The sequence below is a fragment of the Equus przewalskii genome, chromosome 10 (assembly GCF_037783145.1).
Source record: "Equus przewalskii isolate Varuska chromosome 10, EquPr2, whole genome shotgun sequence".
NCBI lineage: Eukaryota > Metazoa > Chordata > Mammalia > Perissodactyla > Equidae > Equus > Equus przewalskii.
The window spans coordinates 3,247,834-3,268,157 of record NC_091840.1 but is presented as its reverse complement, the minus strand read 5'-3'; the positions used below and the strand labels follow the sequence as shown (position 1 = coordinate 3,268,157).

Sequence of the window (20,324 nt, the reverse complement as noted above, 5' to 3'; positions counted from 1 at the left end):
ATACGGGACCTCACTCAGGTCCTCTGCCTGGCCCTAGGGTGGTCCTGAGAACAGGAGCTGCCTGTCCCTCCTGGGGGCCCTTCCAGGCCACCCGAGTGGGGAGGATCTCCTCACTTAGAGAGAAATGCTAAGACTCGCTTCCATCTTGGCACCTGCGACTTTATCTGGAACCATTTTAAAACAACGTCCTGTCCTTGTGGCGTAGGAAACAGTGCAGAATCTATTCCCTTAACGCTGACAGGATGCTCATTCCTCTAATGGGTGGACGGCACCAGGGACGGTGGTTCACATGCGCCACCAGCTGTTGTGTGCCTACTATGTGCCAGCTCCGGTCTTTGTGGTATCTCCCTTCTTCTCAGCTGAGTAAACTGAGAGCTTGCCCCAGGTACAGGGTTGGGGAGTCTGCATTCCCTCCCCCAGAGCATGCAGCAGGCAGCTCCCGGCCTCGCCCCGTCCCCTGCACAGGGCCCGCCTGGCGTCACAGGCGTCTGCTCACTGCGAGGACAGGCTGCGTGACTGCCCTAATGGGCTTGAGGTCCCGAGAAAGGTAATTAACTTACAGCTTGAGTTCCATTTAAATGTGCGTCTAAATGTGCGTGTCCTGGGGGTCAAGGGTAGTTCTTAGAAGAATCAGCTGACGAGGAACAGCCAAGCTGTGGGATCTCAGGGAAGCTCCTTTACTAAGGAGAGTAACTGAATGGAGATGCAGACTAAATGGAGATGCAGACTAGCCCTCGGGGAGAGGAGAGGACGTGAGGGGAGTGGGGCAGGGGAGTGGGGCAGTGCCCGTGGGGCCCCGGAGCAGCCAGTGTGCAGACCCAGGGTGAAGCCTCATTCTGAGCTTCCTTTTTCCTCTTGGATCTCAAGGTGATGGGAAACAAGGAAGCAATGGTGTGAGCCACGATCTCATGTGAAGTGTTACAAAGTCATCTTAATACCTCTGGCAGACCGTTACAAAGCCTTTCTTGCTGTTGCCCCCCCCCCCCCCCCCCCGCCCCGCAAAGAAAGGTGTGGAGTAGGGGAGAAGTCAGCAGCAGGAGCTTTGATTTCAAGGTGCCCAGAAGCTCTTCTGTACAGACCCTGGAGCCCTGCCCTGCCCTGCTCCTTAAAAGAAAACTTGTAGAAAAATTAGGAGTTATTTTCTGTTTAATCTAGTAGAGAAACCTCTCCTTTATATTCAGTATGGATTTCAAACAATAAGAGTCTAGTGAGAAATTATTTCTAAATGTACCTAGGTGTTTGCACCTCTTAAAGTCTTTCTCCAAATTATCTCCACCTTTTTAATACAAGTAAACTTCATGTTCTTTGCCTTCAATAGAGGTTCCCAATTTTACATAAAAAGGTTTCATTGCCACGAACAATGCGCTTCTCTGCGTTCTCGTTATCCTTGCCTAAAAGGAAATTACCTTGAGACATGACGCCCAGTCTGGGAATCATCATTTGCCTGGTGCCCAAAGACACAACATTCACAGGTCAGAGGAAGGACCCGGGCTCCGGAGGGCCACCTTTCCTACCATTGTCACCCCTCGGTCTCATTTGGTGTTGTAGACAAGGAGACATTGGTGAGCAAGCGTGTAGTATTCCAGATATTCACAGGTAGAGCGCTGAATGTGCCCTAGGCTTGCGCAAGACACTGCCTGCACAAACGTATTGGTGGCCCTATGAGAGAGGGTCTTTTGCGGGGGCATTGGGTTACTTTTTGCTTGCTTGTTTTGGTGGAGGGAGAATTTTGAAGTAAGACAAGATGCCTTGGAGCAATAAAGGCACATAGATTCTCCTTTCCTCAGTACAAAAGATACATGTTATGATCTCATCTGTGCCCCCCAAAAGGAACGTGCTGCGACTGTGTAGGGTCTGGCAGGTAGCAGATGTCTGTCCCCAGGCAGTTTCCTCACCTGCAAGTGGGACTGTTTTCTAAAAGGGCTAAAATAGACATAGCTGACCACCTGCCTGTCCTCCTGCTTCCCAGCCCCAGCCCAGCGCTACGCTGGACCAGAAGGACTGGCTCACTTCCCTGAGCATCCAGCAGGCCCCTGGCAGAGACCTGCACACACAGAGCTGATGACCAGGAGCGGGTCCAGGAGGGAGTCTGGCTCGGCTGGGGACAGCGCCCTTGCTCCACGCGGGCCACTGTTCTTCCAGCCTTGGTAGAAGGCTCTCAGGACAGCCACTAACCAAAGCAAGGAGTGGTAAAAATTCTGCTAAAAATATGTATATTCTCTCTCCTTCTTTTTTCTACTGAGAATATGCTCCGACTTTAAACAATTAAACCTTAAAAAAAAAAAATCTTGCAACAAGAACTGCCTTGCCCTTGGTCCTCAGAGGAAACCATGGCCTCTGAAGACCCCCCACCCAACAGGAGTTGATGCCAACAAGTTACAACCCAGCCCCCAGGTGGAATCGCAGGCACCGCCCTGAGCTGCACAAAGACAGTGGAGACCAGATCCAGAGGAAGGTGTCCTTGTCACACAGTTTAGCACATCTTTAGGCCCCTAAATTTAAAATGAAATTGACAGCCCTCCCCATGCCCCGAGGATCCTGCTGGCTGGCTGTCCCTCATGGTGTCTCTCCCTGCTCCTGAGTGACAGCATTCAGTCCTGCTCCACTTAGACCCTGGCAACACTTTTCAAAATGTAACTTACATACTGTGAGCTTGCCCCACCCCCCACCCTGACAGAAACACTTGCAAATAAAGTAACAGATTTTATGCTCTTTATTACCTCCAGTCACCTTCTTAGGCATGTTTTGGTGTCAGCTCATGTGTTGGAGAAACTGTAATAGCAAACAAATTCACTAAGTGCATTGCACTTAAAAAATACATATTTTATAAACCAAATAAGTTCACGCCATGAGGTACTTCTTTAAGAGAGGATGCCCATCTTTCCATCTGGGGATTGCCAACACAGAACAGACCCCACTGTGTACCCAATTACTATGGCCAACCAACGATTAATTGAGAGCTGTTCTCAACTCAGAGGTAACACAAGGAGAAAGTCACACGCTAAGTGCCCACACCACTCAGAAAGTTCAGGGGGAAAAAAAAGACATAAAATGAGGAGAGACAGACAGACAGACAGACAGAGAGAGAGGAGGACCAGGAACCAGAACGTCATAAATGAGAAAGAGACATCATGGCCCAGGGAGACCCACCTGAGAGAGGCAGCAGCAAATAAGATGTTTAGGCTGCCTGCATGTTTCATGAGCCTGTGGACACAACATGCTGCTTCATAAAAGAACGTGGGGAGATGGTGCAGCTAATCGAAACACTGTAGGTGCAAATGGATATGTTTATACAGCCGGCACCCTGTGCTCAAGGAAAGCCTGCTGCCGGCGGGCCTTTGGGGAGAGGCCGGTGCCCACGGGGGAGCGTCTTCCTTCACAGGGGGAAAGTTTCAAGACGGTTTTTTCCCCTTCACTTGTTTAAAAATAAAAAATTCCTCACCAAATGTCAGCTGCGTGTCAGGTTCCATTTGTCTTTATAACAGAGTATCAAGCAGGAGTGTGGAAATAAATAAACACAGAGAGACAACCAAGCAAAAATTGCAGGCGCCCGTCCGGGATGTCGGAGGGAAGCCCCACACTGCAACGGCTGAAAAATAACGTTTCAATTGCGTGTCGGCCCTGTCACTCCGTGCTCTCAGAGACGGCTCCCCTGCATGGTTCCTCCACTAGTGCCCCCTCCCACATCCCCACCACCTGACACTTCTGGGTGGGACAGGAGCTTCCTTCGCTTGAACACTGGTTCACTCCTAACCCCACAAGCATAAGCATGCATCAAATAACACTCTACGTAGACAGGAGGAGGTGGGGACAAATCAAGCAGGATTCCTGCCCTTAGGAACAAGGTCCTCCAACTTCTACACATGACAGAATACGGGGGCCTCAGGCCGTGGTTGAACAGGGAACTGGAAAGACAGCTGCTGGGCAGAGGTGGTGTCCCAGCTGGACCAGGCTGGCGAGAATCCAGAGCTGGGGAGGGCATTTTCTCTGGCCACTACCATGCCTAGTTCATCCCCAGATACCAAAGAGCTCCATAATTTCTCTGCATTTTTCCAATGAGCGATCGGCAATGCTCAAAGTCGAGGAAGTGGCAGGAACGCGACAGAAGGCCCATTCTGGGACCGCACCCAGCAGTGCTCCCACGGGCCTCCCTCCTGATTCTGCCTCTTCGCTGGCTCTGGGCTCCCCTAGCTCTGCATGGGCCTCAGGAGCCCTTTCCTTCCTCCAAGCAGGATGAGGGAGAGCGCCCGCAGCGCCCCCAGCGGCCCCAGGACAATGTCAGAGGCGGGAGGGCGGGAGCGCAGGCTGCGCGCCCCTGGCCCTGTCCTTGGTGCTGCCGCCAGCTGCGGGCCCGCTGCGCCCCCGGTGGCAGGGGGCCGCCCAGGCCGCCGCCTTCCCTCCAGCCCGACCTCTGCTCCCTGCGGAAGGGCAGTGCACACACCCGGCTCTGTGGCTTCTGTCCGAGGGCGCTGAACGACGGACGTTTGCAACGAAGGCCCAGCATAGTGAGAGGCTGGGCCTGCGGGGACATTCCTAGACTCCCCGCTTCTCTGCGCGACCTGAGGCGACCCAAAGCCCGGGGGTGGACGCAGGTGTTTCTAGGCCCCAGGCCCCTGGACGGTGGATCAGAGTAATCATTTAAGTCCTCTTTTTATGGGGGGTGGGGGGATTGCTGTAGGAAAAGGGCAGCTTGTGCCAGAAAACCCCAGCGGCTCCAGCGCAAACAGCCCACAGCCACTGGCAAACCCCCGCCCCACCCCCCCCCCGCACGTAGCTGATTCGCCAGGCCCAGGCCCTCTCGGCCTGGTGGGCCACTCACCTCCGCCTCTGCTCCTAACTCCTCAGGGTTTCCCGCCTCACCCACGCCCGCCTCCTCCCAGAAGCTCCGGGTCGGGGAATGAGAGGTTAAGCGTTGTTTCCAGGAGTGTGCGCGAGCCTCGTGCCCACGCAGGGAGGCCTCCAGTCCCCGGGGAGGGAGGGGGGTGGCAGCCTTGGTCCTCAGCGCGCAAGGGAGCTTCATGTCTGCAGGCGGAGGAGGGGAGGGAGGGGCCGCGACGTCTGGTGCTCAGAAGGCGCCCTTCCGCCCCCAAGACCGCCCCGGAGCCCCCACCCCTGGGCGCCCTGTAGCCTGGGGGAGGTCCCCAGCTGCCCGCACCCCGCTTTCATGAGGCGACGCTTTCATGCAACTTTTCTTCCTCCCTCCCTTCACAATTTTCGCTCACCTGGAGGGTCTGGTTTTAATTAGTGTAATATCGCCTTTAACAACGCAGCCTAATTAAGACATCCGCCCAAATCCGCGAGGCACCCTTAATGAGCAGGAGCTGCTGCAATGTTTAGACTTTTTAAAAACTATTTTTTGCAGACCAGTAAAACCCAAGCCAGCTTCCTGCTGAAAGACCTCATTACGGGCGACCCCACTCCATTAGCTTCGTACCTGCTCGGTGCTAAGTGCCCCGGGCTCTCGGGTGCGCGCCCAGGGCGGCCCTGGGCCCAGCCGGTGTCTCAGCAGGAAATCAACGACCCGGCGCGCGGGAGAAGTGACTTCACCTCGAGCTGGGGGAGGGACGGCCTCGCCAGACGGATGGATCCCACCCCGCCGGACCCCGTCCTTGTCCTATGCCTCCGTCGCGGGGTCTCTCGCGCACCAGGATGAGCGGCGCCGCCGGAGTCCTTTTTAGAAGTGACCATCAAAAAATAAATCTAGTCCCTCCCCAAAGCTAGCAAGCTCTATCACCCAGAAGTTTCTCCCCACCCCGCTGGACCCCACGCCCGCTGGCGGGGGCCAGAGTTCGGGACTCCCAGGAAGATCCTCCCCACACACGTAAGACCCCGGATCCCGGGGCCGCTCTGGGACGGGACGGAATCCCAATGTCCCTCCACGCCGGGCGCTGCGCCCTCGTTCGCGCGCAGCCCGGCACTGTGGGGATGCGCGCCTGGGGAGGCTCCGCGCCCGGGGGAGACTGCGACCGCCGTCCTCGCGCTGCCCCGGAGGCGCCTCGGGAGACACCCCTCCCGAGGGGGCGAGCCCCGCCGCCTCCCGGGGTCACAGGGACAGAAAGTTTGGGCCAGGGGTGTGCCCGGCCGCCCTGGCAACGGCTTCCCCGACCGGGCTGCGCCGGCCCCTGGGGGCGGCCGAGGCTCCGCAGAAGCAGCCTGGGTTCCCGCCGGAGCCTCCCTGACGCCGCTTGGGAGGCTCTGCCGGGAGCGCCCCCAGCCCGCCCGCTGGAGGGCCGTGCGCGCTGCTCTCCCCCTGCCGCTCTCCCCTCGCGCGCGGCGCTGCGCTGCGGGCCCGCGGCCTCTTTAGGGAGCAGTGGGAGCGCCTTCCTCCCCACAACTCCTCTGGGTCTCAACTCATCCAGTGAGCCCTCCTCCCGGAGGATCCCGATGCGAGGAGAGAAGCGCACTGCACTCCGCGGGGTCACTAGCCCCTGCTCCCACCCGCGAGGGCTCCGGCCGCCTTCCCAGACGCGCCCCGCGGGGCCGGGATCTCCTCGCGTCTCGGCCTCCCCCGCTGGGGAGTTCCTCGCGCCGGGCATTGTGCCGCCGCCGCCGCCGCCGCCACCGCCACGCAGCGCACGGGACTCCCCGGCGTCTCCATGGAGCCCGACCCCGGGTCCTTCCCGTTCACAAAATCGCCCCTCTGGCCCCTGGTTGGGCCACGTGTCCCGACCCCAGCCCGAGAGCGACCTGGAGGGCCCCGACGCTGCGAGGAGACCCCTGACCCCAAGGGCGCCACCCCTCCTTGCATGCCCTGGGGTCGGTCCCCGGCCGCGCTCTGCAGCCCCGCGCGCCTGCCAGCCCAACCTCCCGCTGCGGGGTCCCGTGCAGCCCTCCCCGGGCCGTGCCCGCCCCCGCCCCCAGCCCGCTCCTCGCGAAGGTAATGACCGCCGCAGGGCGAAGCGCGGGCGGCGTGGGCCGGGCTACTCACGGGCTCAGCGCTCCCCGCGGCAGGTGACGGGGGCCCGGCGGCCATGCCCCGGCTGCATCCCGGCCGCCGAGCGGGCAGCGGCGTCCCGGGGCCGCGCGGGCACCGGCGAGCCGGCGGCGAGGGAGCGCGGGGCCGGGCTCGGGCGGCGGCCGAGTCCTCCGACCACGCGAGCGACTGGGGCCCGGGCCGGGGCCGCTGTGCGAGGAGGCTCCGCCGGCTCCGCCGGCTCCGCGCTCCGCACTCGGTCTTCCCTCGCCGCCTCTCTCTGCTTTCTCTCTCCTCCCCTTTTCTCTCTCCCTCTCCCCGGTTCCTCTGGCTCGCTCGGCTGGAGCGAGGAGACAGCGGGAGCACGCGGCGGCGGCGGCGGCGGCGGCGGCGGCGGCGGCTCGGGCGGAGCGCGCAGCGCGCGGCGAGGGAGGGGGCGCGGGCGGCCGCGCGGCCGGGGAGGGCGGCGGGGCGGGAGGGCCGCGGCCGGCGAGCGCAGGCTGGACGCACCCCGGCGGACCGCAGCGTCGGCCCCGCGGAGCTCCGGCACGAGAGAGGCGGGCGAGGCGCGGGGGACCCCAGACCCCGGAGCTGCCCAGGTCCCCGCGAGCGCCGCCCTCCGGCCCCGGGCTCCGCCTCCCCTCCCTCCCTCCCTCCCTCCCGCTGATGGTGGGAACAGGCAGCCTCTATCAGGACCCCTGCCCTCCCGCCCCGCTGGGCCTGGCCCAGAAAGGACAAAACCCAGGATGTCCAGAAATGGGGACTCGGGCAGCGGGGGTGAATGCCCCCACACTCTGCAGGCCGGTCTGCACTGCTAGTTCCCTTCTTTCACTTTACCCACTCGCCCCTACCCCCTTACTAGGGCCTGAGGTGCAAGGCCTTGCCTTCCTGAGGATCACAGAGGGAGCGAACCCCCACCGCAGGGTTGTTGCTGGGGCCTTTGTCCAGACCGCCACCCCAACAGATTTACACATTTCCACCCTGGCTCCAGAAGGGGGGCTGTAGATGTCGGAGATCAGCTTGGGATTTGCCTAAAATCAGAAGAGCAGGCAGTGCCAACCTAGGGGCCGGGGCCCTGCTGTAGGATCCGGGAGGGTCTCCAGCCTCGGGAGCTGGAGCAGAAGGAAAGCGGAGGCTCAGGGCCAGCGGAGTGGGGACCCTCAGGGAGCACAGGATGAGACCCACTGAGGCAGCGAAGTCAGCCCCAGCAGCTGGCATTCAGCACTGCAGGCAAGAGGGCCTGGACTGTCCCAAACAGATCTGCGGGAGTGGGCAGGGCCCGGCTCCTGTTTCTAAGACAAAAGACAGACGGAAGCAGTGCCCGGAGCACCACCAATGGGGTGGGGTGAGCTGCGCCCTCAAAGACATTCTCAATCTGATAAAACAGAGAAATGAAAACCTGTGCCAGGCTGCTTTTACCTCTGGATGCTGTTTCTGGACAATCGGAGTCCTCCTTGTACCAGACTGTCCTTCTTTTCCATGTGAGGCAAAAAGTCGGCCGTGGAATCTGGGGTTTGGCAGGGCCTGGACGATTCTGAGGCAGTGAAGGGAAGGACGTGAACTCAGGTCCTGCGAGCCGGGGGCTCCTGCTGCTAGCCGCCTTCCCTGCAGAGCGAGGGTAGACAGTGTCCAAGACAAGTGGCTACTGTCCACTGACGAGCTGAATGCTTTTAATTTCTGGCCCTCCGGCCTCTCCAGCTCATTGATCTGTCTTGGCCAGTGGGAATCGTGCTACGCAATTTCGAGTTAGCGGCTCGGCCCTACAGCTGAACAGCGGATAAATGCCTTGTCCACGAGCGAGGCAGCTGCTAGTTTGATTAAACTTCCCCCGGCCCCCGAATTTGAAATGGAACGTCCCCACTCTAAAGACCTAATTGGCTCTCCCTGTCCTCTGCTGTCAGATGGCCGGGCTTCCGTGGCCTCGGACTTGTGGCTGGGCCCACCCACTCCCCATCGCTCACCTGTCTCTCCACAGGCAGGCCTCTTGCTTCACAGGCAAGTACAAGTCCTCATGAGTCACCCCTCTGCACCATTCCAGACAAGTTCTCTGAATTCAGCACCAAATCTTGTGCCCGGGTTGCATCCAACCCAGCCAGAGCCCAGCATGCAGTAGGCCCGCACAGACGCCCGTGTGGGTGGATGGAAGTTGTCCTCTATGACCGAATCAGCTGTGGGACCCGCACGTCAGGATCCCCCTCGGGGACAGGCCCAGCAGGGCTGGCTTCATCACAGGCCCCAGGGAATTTGCGGCAGTAGAACAGGCCTCTGGCCAGAAAAGGGTGTCACGGCCAGTCCAAACATCCTCATCTCAGGACCAACCAGGAGCTTTTTCATCTTGGGATATCATTGAAAGAATTTTACAAACCTCTGATTTGGAACCTTTATTTAAAAAAAAGAAAAAGTGAGAACATGGAGAAGGAAGTGGGAACGGTCCTTTGCAGCAATAATCAGGAAAGCAACAAAAGGAGGTTTAGCTCAGGGGCTAAAACGACTACGGGACACCCATAGCTAATTTTGCTCCCTCTGAAACCCCCACTAAAACTCCCAAAAGAGATTTTTTTTAAAGATATAAACCCCCCAGGGACCTGGCAAACAGGAGAAGAGACGACAACAATAAAATGTGGGCAGAGGACAGCCAAGGGACAAGCAATGCCTGACCTTGGGGGCTGCATCCTAGTGCCCCAGGGGAGCGGGGCGGGAGGGAAGCTGAAAAACGGAGCCTCAGAGGCTCGGAACCAGTGGGGCTGGACGCCTGTGGAGGTGGGGAAAGCAGCCAGGAGCCGGGGAGATCTGTTTAAGGAGCCCACAGGTCCTAGGTGGCTGCCCGCTCCAGATCACTGGATGGCCAGTCCCCCTGGAGGGTGTTCCCTGGGGAGGGAGAAGCAGGGGCTCTGTCGCCCCGGGGACTTCATGCACAGTGACAGGGGGGTCCTCTGCACTCTGAAGGCCGAGGGCCCCGCTCAGCCCCCACAGCACCGATGTCCTCCAGGCCAGAGGCTGGAAGATTCCCCTCTGGGAGCATCTGCCCAGCACCCAGGGAGAAATGAGATGGACCTTTGCTGCTTCCCAGCAGAGAGCCAGCCAGTGTCCCTGCAGGAAGCCCCAGGGGACAAGCCCACTCAGCCCTCAGAGCCTCTGGGCTGCCTGCAGACCCCTCCCCTAAACCTGAGCAGACACTGGGGTTCCTGACCTCTGGGACGCCTGTAAGAGAAAGAGCCGTGAGCCACTTGGGGCCAGGGGGCAACTTTGAGGGAACCGACACGAGGCAGAGAGCCCGAAGCACCAGAAATAGCCATTTTCAATATCCTCAAAGACAGCAGAGAAGACACTGCATCCATAAACCAGGAGTGGGATGCTATTTTAAGAAGCACGTTTAAAGAACAACAAAAAAAAAAGGGTTGGGAAATTAAAAGCATGAGAAGAGAAGCAAAAACCTCAACAGCCAGGTCAGAAGATAGAAGGGAGGGGCATCCCAGAACGGGAGGCAAAAAGACAATGGGGAAAAACAGGAAAGAATTCAATGATGAGTTCATGAGGCTGACATCCACACAAAAGGATCCTCCCCTCCAGCCACCTGCCTGAGAGAGAAAAGAGGGCTAATCAATTATGCAGTTCAAGAAATTTCCCCAAAAATGAACTTCCGAGTTCTCAGCACAATGGACGGAAACTGACCAACATCAAGGCATATTATCATGAAAAGCAAAATGCTGAAGACAAAGAAAAGTTTCCACAAGTTTCTGGGTCCCATAAAAAGAGCAGGAACGGGCTTCAGAAGTCTCAGCAACAGCAGAAGCTAATATATAATGGATCGGTGCTTTCAAAGTGCTGAAGGAAAGTATTTCCTGGCCTAGAATCCTTTACTTAGCCAAATTAACAATCAAATGTGAGATTAAAATAAAGACATTTGGCACGTACGAGGTCTCAAAAAAATTTTTTTCCATGCACCATTTCTCAGGAAGCTACTAGAGGATGTGCTCCAACAAAACAAGAGTGTAAAGCATGAAAGAGGATGATAAGGGATAGATGAAACAGTGGATCCAGTAAGAGAGGGAGAGAGAAGGGGAATCCACAGGATGAGAGAGAAAGGCAATCACACGAGGGCAGCTGTCCAGATTAAAACAGGGTGGTGACAGGTCCAACTGTCCAGTCCACAGCCATGTTGAGGACTGACATCACCAAAATGCTCTCTGCCATCATAGGACCCTCTTAACACCAGATGAACCAGGCCCAGACTCTTGCCTGTACTTGGTCTGCTCAGCCCAGGTTCTGATGGAGTTCCTGCTCTCCTCTCCCTGTGCTGCCACCTGGATAAGCGCTCATTTGACCCTTAGAACTGCCCTCCTTTGTTCTACTCCCAGACATGGGAGGGTGGCCATGGTGAACTCCGAAACAGAAAAGGCACATCAGCCTACACACCCAAGGCAGACATCTTAGCTGGGGGAGATCCTCAGGCCCCCAGGAAGCCCTCGAGGTCTGGCCAAGAGCCTGGTAGAACAGATACCTTGGTCCAGGCAGAGCCAGTGGGCTCAATGACTTCCTAAAAAGGGCTCCTGTGAACAGAGTAAATTACAAGTTTACTTAATGCATCATAACCTCCCTGCTAAGAAAGGATCTCTCTCTCTACACACACACCCCCAATATTTATACTACACACAGAAATATAAATACCTCCATTTCCCCACCACCGCCCAGGCTTGCTGACCATGGCTGGATCTGCAGGGTCCCCTTCGGGCCGCAGTCTGAGCACGCTGCGGGAGACACTGTGTTCATGATTTCCACGTAGCGACAGTCCTGCAGAGCCTGAGGTCACGTATTATTGAAACAACCCACTAACGTTCTTGCACGAGAAACGCGGGGCAGCCGTGCAAAAGCTTCTATTCCGTAGGGCTCCGTGGGGGGGGAGGGGGGGTGTGTCTCTCCGGACCCCGTGAAATATAGATCACAATGAAACCTTGGAGGTCGGAGGCTCTGACTCGCCAGTTTAACCAGTGAAGTCTCGGAGGCCGGGCTGGCGCTGCCCTCGCCTCCGGCCGCAGCTACAGGACAAGTCCTCATCACACGCCGTGCCTCAGCACCCGCTGCCACAGCCAGACCAGCTTCTTCCCTTCACCCCGAGCAACCGTCCCAACCTTTGCCCATCCCACCTTCTCCTGCCCCCGATCCTGGCAGATGACCACGTTGTCTTTTTCACCAGGAAGAGACAGCTCAGATTCGAGCAGCTTTCTCCTTCTCATCTCCCTCCGTATTCATCTCTGCCTCCCGCTCCCTCTCCTTGCAAATCCTCCTCCCATTTCTCTCTCAGTCCAGCCCCCTCATGCCTCCTCCCCTTCCAGGCCTGCTCTGGGCCCCAGGTCAGGCCTCACCTGTCTTGGAGGAACCATCCCTAGACGCTGCTCTCGCCCCACGTCCCCTGCCATCATCTTCTTCCCTTTATCACCAACAGTCCCCATCTCCTCTCAGTGCCCCATGGAAATGGCTTTCCTGGGGTCACTGGGAACAGGAGTCACCAGACAAACTAGCCTGTGCTCCCTACATGGTGCCCTTGATCATTTAAGGCAGCTGGCCCTGCTAGCCACTCCCTTTCTAGAAACTTCTTCCTCATCCTCCATGACAGCATTCTGTGCCGCTCCCCTCTCCCGAGGCAGCTCCCGCTGTGCCTGCATTTGTTTCTCCTGCTTCTCCCTAAATGCCAGCTTTCCCAGAGACTCCATCACCCGTCCTTGTGACTGTTTTCCTGTCTGATCTCACCCCCTCCCCTGGCTTCACTGTGGCAGACGTCATCTTGGTATCTCAGAGCTGGAAGCAACCCCAGGGTTCGTGACCAGTCCCCATGCTACAGATGAGAAAAGCAAGCCCCAGAGCATCCAGGTGCCCTGCCAGGGTCTCCCGGCGCTCGAGAAGTGACTCGGGACCTTGAACCAGCCTCGGACTCTGCGACAGCCCTGCCACACGGCCTCTTATTTCACAGGCAGGGGAGCAGGCAGGGGCCCTGCACTGTCACACACACACACGTGCTGCCAGACTTGATATTTTATTTAAGAGCGTGCAGCTCTATATCAGGACCCAGTTGCTTTCGGTTCTGACATTTATCTTCTCGAGAGGCGGGTGAACCATTTGCCATCGTCCTGTCTCTCCTCCCACGTGGACAGGAAATGTCAGAGGGAGATCCAGGAAGATCCAGAGGGAGATCAGGTCCCGTGTCCACATGGCGCATATTTCACTCTCTTTGGACTGCTTGATAACGCAGCTGCTCGTGGAGAGCAGAGACGGCCTGGGAGACGCATGAAGGGAGCGAGCAGAGGGTTTCTAGGCACCGCCAACTTCTACAACCGGGGGCGCCGGCCGGAGCCAAGAGCCTCCTAGAGCAGATGCCACGGCCCATTTGGGGGCCGGTGGGTTCTTCCCCATCTTCTCAGACCTGCTTGTTTTGAGTGGGGCCCACGCCATATCTTTGAGCTCAGCCTGTGATTGCACAATAATACCCACTCAGAAAACAAATTAAAAATAGGAAAAATCCATCCAAGCCGTGTGTCTGCCGAGGCAGAGCGCTGTCGGATTGCTAGGCAACCCCAGGCAGTCCTGCGGGAAGAAGGGCTGTGCTAAGCTTGTTCCACAGAAGCAGCCCTCTTGTCCCTTTTGTGTGGATGTGCTCAGCCGAATCTGAGCAAAGTCGTGAACAGAGGGAAGACGCAGGCCGCCTGAGCCGGAGGAGAGTGCAGCTGCCTGGACAAACGGATCCTTCAGAGGACAGAGAAGACACAGGGGGTGTCCACAGGACAAGACGCACCTGGAGACACACTGGAAAATCTCCTCGTTCCCCGCGTTTCCCGAGATCCAGGTGTTTGGAATGGTGTAGGCAAACCGCCTGAATTTTAACTGATTTTCCCCCAGTTTCCTTCATCACCATGAGCAAGAGGTGAACGTGGGCAAGGCTGCAAAGGCTGGAGAGACAGGAGGAGAAAGGGGAGGTGGATGTGCCACCAGAGGACCAGAGACGGTGGAGGAGCAGGGAGGGAGCACAGAGGGGTCCCGAGGCCGAGATGGACACACGTGCCTTCCCTTTGCAGTTCTTTCCAAACCGTAACCATATTTACATGTTCATGGATGTTAAAACGTTGACTGTGGCCATGAAATGCTTTCAAAAGAAAAAGGCAGGGGATGTGGCATCGTGAAAAATAATAAGAATTTTCCGTTTGACTTTAAGGTCTTTAGAACACTGCCCAGAACCGGCAAAAGGATGTTCTCATTTCCCGGGGCTGCTGAAACACAGGGTCGGGGGCTCAAAATAGCAGAAATGCATTTCCTCTCAGTCCTGGAGGCCAGAGGCCGACATCACGGTGTCGTTCGCTGCTTCTGAAGGCTGCAGGGGACCGTCCGTCCCAGGCCTCCCGCCCCACTTCCTCGGCATTGCTCTGCTCGTGGTGGCATCACCCCGACCCTGCCTCCCTCTCCATGTCGTTGGATTTGGGGCCCACCCCAGTCCAGCACGGTCTCATCTTAATTAACCCCATCTGCAAAGGCCCTATTTCCAAATAAGTTCACTGTTTGAACTTCTGGGCGGACACGAATTTCAGGGGGCACTATTCAACCCACTACGAGGGGATCGATAATGAAAGCAGATGAGCTTCAGAGCAGGTGGGCGCTGACCGTCGCCTGATCCAGCCTGTCCCTCTCGAGGGAACCTCCCTTACAACCTCCCTGTCCGGGATGGCCCTGCTCCGCCTGCGTGCTACCGTGACAGGGCGCCCCCCACCTCCCACGACAGCCTTCTCCTCCGGGAGAGCCTGCACTGCTGGAAAACATTCTCGCCAACGTTGACCTGAAATCTGCTGTGGTCGTCATCCAGCTGGATTTCGTGGAATCTCGCACAAGTCCCCAGAGGCCCCTCAGAGTGCCTCGAAGCCTGCTCCAGCACGCGGCCGTCAAATGGCAGGGAGGCGATATCATTCCCTCCCTTCAGACACGGGCTTTCCTCCAAGACTTCCCCAATGGTCCCTACAACACGCGGCCTCATTTCTAGCCGATTCTTCCACACCGTTTCTGGGCGTACATCTCCAAACATGGGGGGGGAGGTCACTTACACCTGTTAAATTTAACCTGACTGGTCATCTTCTGTTTGGATTCTGTCATCTGACACATCAGCCTGTCCTTTGGTCTATATCGTCCCCAGGTTGAAGGCACGATTGAAGAGCTGGACCCAGGCCGGTGAGCAGCTGCAGCGGGCCCAGCAGAGCCCAGAGCCTCCACGGTGGGCTGAGGGGTGGGCTGCCTCGACTGTGTACATTTCAAGGGCACAGCTATTAAATAATCCTAGTAACTAATATAGTCAGAAAGAGGCTTCACTAAACCACTTTGAATGGCTTTCATCGTTAAAATTTGGAACGTACTGAGTGCCATAAGGAAAATTCAGACCTTTACAGTTTCCAGGAACGTCAATTTTTCCAGTTGTATTGAGATATAATTGACATATAACATTGTCTTCATTTAAGACACACGACATAATGACTCGATACATGTATATATAGCAAAATGATTACTGTGATAAATTTAGTTAACATCCATCACTTTGCATAGTTACAAATTTTTTATTTTCTTGTGATTCGGTGAACATCTCAGTGACCGCTGTGGGGTGGCATTGTCCAATGACTGAAATGGTGCCACTTTCACGGGGGCATCACCCAATGCCGTTGGAAAACAAGGGCAGTCCCCACGCCCAAGCCCCGTCATTAAATAAATCTCAGGTATGCGTGAAGGGCTGGTGACAGGGGGCTGTGTGCATTACGTCCCCCACGGCGTGCGTGCTGCTGTCTCCTGACTTCCTGCAGCCCCCCCCCGGACGGCGCACTCATCCTACAAGGCGGGGCGTGTGTTAACTAACGTCGGCTTGGGAGCCACCCCGAGGGAGGCTGAGGAACGACCGGAAGACGGGGGGAGAGAGAGCTACAGGCTGATCAGGCCCCTGAGAGCCTGAGGGGTTCCTGTCTTTGGATTCATCCTTATCTTGAATTTCATCCTGTTTTAAGATCTTTCCAAAAGAAGACACTTTTTAAGTTGTCGTTTCATTTCCAAACTTGCTCCTAGAGGCCTCCCAGACACCGCACTCTTCACGGGCTCCCGTGCACACGTTCCTGTAACAGTGCAACCTGATCGTGTCACCAACAGCAAAGGTGGCAGCTGCCGGTCACCACGGACCCTGGAGAAGGCCTCCGTCCTGGGGAGTGCCTGCCCTACACTCTGCCCTGTGTGCTGGTGTCCTGGGGCTGCCAGGACAAAGCACCACGGGCTGGCAACCTAAACAACAGGCAATTACTCCTCAGTCTGGAGCTGGGAGTCTGAGATCCAGGTGCCAGCAGGGCTGGTTCCTCCTGAGGCCTCACTCCCGACTGTGTAGGTGGTGTCTCCCCACTGTGTCCTCACGTGCTTGTCCCTCTGCGTGTGTCTGTGTCCTGATCTCTTCTCATAAGGACGCGGCCACTCTCCTGACTGCAGTTAGACCTGACTTCCTCTTTAGAGGCCCTTTCTGCAAATGCAGGCACGTCCTGGGGAATGGCGGGCTAGGGCTTCCACAGACAGATTTGGAGGGAACATAGCTCGGGCCACACTGCCCGTTCCTCCCGTGGACGGTCCTGTTTCTCTTCAGGCAGCCGCGGTCTTCCCAGCTCTGCAAACTCAGCTACAATGCTCCCTCCCCCATCTCTCTCCCACCTGGACAGGACACCCCCTCTGAGGGAGCCGGTCCCCCTGCCCACCCCCGTACCCTCACTCACCCCCCTCAAACCAACAATCCTGTGCCTAAGACAAGTGACACCCCTAAAACACCACTCACGCCCTGCACCCCCCCTCCCCCAGCAGGACCCGTCACAGCTTGTCCTTGCCCGGGAGGGCACCGTCCACGCTGCCCGGCCAGCCCTCGAGGTCCTCTGCTGGCATGTCCAGACCCACCCGTACACGTGTTTCCAGCGCTTTCTGAGGCTTGCCGTGTGCCCGATGTTGTCTCAGCTGCTCCCCACACCCACCCCTGAGCACAGGCTTTGACGGCCCCCTTTTAGAGATGAATGAACTGAGGACCTGAAAGGAGGGGGGGCATCCCCGAGCTCACACACCGGGAGGGGCAGGCGCTGGATCACGAGGAAGGCCAGTGACTGTGTCCCAGGAGGCCCCAAGGCCCTGGTCTCGTGGACAGCACGGCTGTGTAACCTTTCCCCCCCGGACACTGAGATCCACACTGTTATGAGTTGAATGGTGTCTCCCCAGAAGGGTATGTCCCAGTCCTAAGCCCCCGGCGGCTCAGAATGCCATCGTATTTGGGAACGGGGTCTTTGCAGATGCGATCAAGGTAAGATGAGGTCATACAGGTGGGCCCCAACCCAGTGTGACCCGAGACCTTAGAAGAGGAGCAGGTTGGGATGCAGCCGTCCACACGGGGAGAACACCACAGACCAGGGAGGAGCCACGTGAGACCGATGCAGAGGCTGGAGTGACACAGCCACAGCCCAGGGACACCAAGGACCGCCAGCAGCCACCGAAAGCAAGGGAGAGGCAGGAAGTCTCCCCCCCGAACCCTTGGAAGGAGCGCAGGCTGCTCCTTTCAGACCTCTGGGCTCCACCTGCGAGAAAAGCACCTTTGTTGAGTTAAGCCACCCAGATTGCAGAACTTCGTCGTGGCCGCCCCAGGACACTGACACACACACCAGCAGGAGGATGGGCTGCCACAGGCCGTTGTCCTTCTATTTAAACAGCAAGTACCAGACGACGTGGAGCCCGAGGCAGTGACACAGGCTCCTTTTTGACCTCCACGGCCCAGGGCACAGCTCGGAGCAGAATACCTGTCACTGAACACGGTTACTTCATGCAGTCGATGCTGTCTGTTGATCAAAGAAGGAGCCACAAGAAGGGGCAAACACGGCCCCAGATCAAGGAGCTTCCAGGCAGTGGGTGACTGTCCCGACAAATATGCCGCCTGCCCGGGGAGCTCACTGCGCCCGGGTGCCAGCCCAGGGCCATGCTTAGCATTTGCATCTCTACCTCCTCTGATGGGACCAAGGGTGGGACAGAAGCTTCGGCGTGTGGACAAGAGAGGGGACAGACACTGACTCAGAGCATTTACACAGTGCAGTGGACTGAATGTTTGTGTCCCCCCCCCAGGATCCACGTGTTGAAATCCTAACCCTCAGTGTGACGGTGCTAGGCGGCGGGCCCTTTGAGAGGCGGCCATGTCTCAAGGGTGGAGCCCTTGTAAATGGGATTAGTGCCCTTTAGAAGAGACCCCAGAGAGCTGTCCTGCCCCTTATCAAGGTGTCATTGACGTACAACACACTGCACGTGTTTAAAGGGCGCAGTTTATAAGTTGTGACGTAGGGATATGCCTGTGACACCATTACCGCAATCCAGATAGTGAAGGTAGCCATCGCCTCAAAACTTTCCTCCTGAATCTTTCAATCTCTCCCCCGACCCACACACAGCCCCACCCCCACACCGCCACTGATCTGTTTTCTGTCTCTATAAATCACTTTGCATTTTCTGGCACTTTATATAAATGAGCTTATTCAGCAAGTACTCTTTTTTTGTCTGGCTTTCCTCGCTCAGCGTGATTCCCCAGAGATGCACGCATGCATCGGTCCTTTGTCCCTCTTCATCGATGGGGGGGCGTTCCGGCGGGTGGCTCCACCACCATTGGCTCCCCCATGGTTGATGTATATTTGAGTTATTTCCAGTTTGGGGCCATTGCCAATGAAGCCGCTATGAAGGTTCGTATGGACACACGCTTCCATTTTAAAAAGTAAACGGGTTGGGTATAGACTGGCATGTGGCTGGCTCTCACTCACCCACACACAAGTGCACAGACCGCTGCAGGTGTGGGCTCCGGGGTGTGGGAGAGAGCGTCCATTACCAGCAGCAGAAAACCCAACTCTGGGGAGCAGAGGGGTGGTGAGGGTGCTTACACCTTTTCAGTCGTTCCGGGGGAAGGGCAAGCTAATGAATCCTGAGCTGGAAATAGTTCATGAAGTGAACGGAACCAGAGCACAGCCCAATTATTAAAATCGTCGCCTGGGGCAACATGCGTTGTCCTATTGTTTCCACAGTTCAGACTAGAGTGAGAGGCCACGGGCAGGGAGGCGGAGGATGTAGGCAGAGAAGGAGACACAGAGAGGCCTCGGCCAGGGGTCAGGTGGACCAGAAGCTTCCCTGGATTCACCCTCCAGGGATGAGCATCTCCACCAGACCCCCAGCTCCTGCATCCCACCCATCCCGCCTCAGCTGTGGTGGTGCTCCCTGTTCAGTTCTCCTTGCTTCGTAGCAACAGAAAGAGGGAAGCACCCTTCCACAACCAGGGCCTGACACTCGGTGTCACCACCCTCTCCCCACAGACCCGCCAAGCAAGCAGGAAGCAGCCCCCTGCCCCTTCTGCAGGGAGGGAGTGGACCCAGCGGACCCCAGAGCTTATTTAATATGAAAATGATGGTCCCTTAGAATCATCATCATCCAGTAGAGCCTAGGGAACATCTCCCCACCTGCGACAGAGGATGCTCGTGTCCCCACACCTGTTCTCCTTTCTCATATAACAGAACCCTGGTATTTAGCTGGCGCACCATCGTCCAAGACAAGGACTGCAGCTCCCGCTTCCTTTACAGCTAGGTGTGATCACGTGACTACGCTCTGGCCGATGGGACGTAAAAAGGAAGTGACACCCACCGCTTGTGGGTCAAGCACTTAAGGGGAGGGATGTGCCCCGACCCCACCCTCACTCACCTCCCAATTCCTCCATCCCATCCGGAGGTTTGGAACATGGATGAAAGGCGAATCATCTTAGACCATGCATGTGGGGGCAGCTCCCCGAGGAGGGGACCCCAAGGGAGAGCCCGGTTCTCCAGGTGACGTCCTGGACCTCTGCCGCCTGACTCTGAACAGTCACTTCCAACCCCTTGAAGGCGCTGTCCCTGAAGTCCCTGTTGCGCTCAGCCCGTCTCTGTCCTGACTACAGCTACATTTCTACCTTGAGCCAACACTGAACCTCCGTGTGAGGCTGCCACATGGGCTGGGCAGATACCACTTTGACATATTACAGATAAAAAGACAAAGAAAACCTAAGGATGGGGTGGGTCATCTGATGTGCTGGGCTCACACTGAGACACTGCAAAGGTGGGGTCGGGCAGGTCTTCCACCTGGCCCAGGGGACTGGTCCCCACCCTGGGGCCCATCCAGGGAAACACTCCCCTTGCTGTGCTGGGTCTCTTGTTTGTCCCCGGCAGTGGCAATAAATGACCCTGAGCCCCCAGGTTCTTTGGACCAGCACCCCCACCCAGCACTCCCCACGTGCATCTTCAAGATAGCTGGTCCCCTAGAGTGTCTAGGGCAGATTTCCACGGTGGTAGAGATGAAAATGAGACGCTCACTCTCCAGGACTGTACAC

The 20,324-nt window shown here is 57.2% G+C and overlaps 1 protein-coding gene across 6 annotated transcripts in view; it reads right to left on the bottom strand.

The window, feature by feature from the left end:
• RBFOX3 (RNA binding fox-1 homolog 3) overlaps nt 1-20,324 on the bottom strand; it is a 510,574-nt gene that overhangs the window by 432,192 nt on the left and 58,058 nt on the right. For 2 of the 6 annotated variants that reach the window (XM_070559781.1, XM_070559790.1), the window contains exon 1: nt 6,929-7,266. The exons of 1 other annotated variant lie outside the window; for it this stretch is intronic. The gene's annotated coding sequence lies outside the window, so the exon portion shown is untranslated. Of the gene's footprint in view, nt 1-5,434; nt 5,683-6,928; nt 7,312-20,324 lie in introns of those variants that run through there. 3 more of the 6 variants (XM_070559784.1, XM_070559772.1, XM_070559792.1) reach the window with 3 other exon arrangements.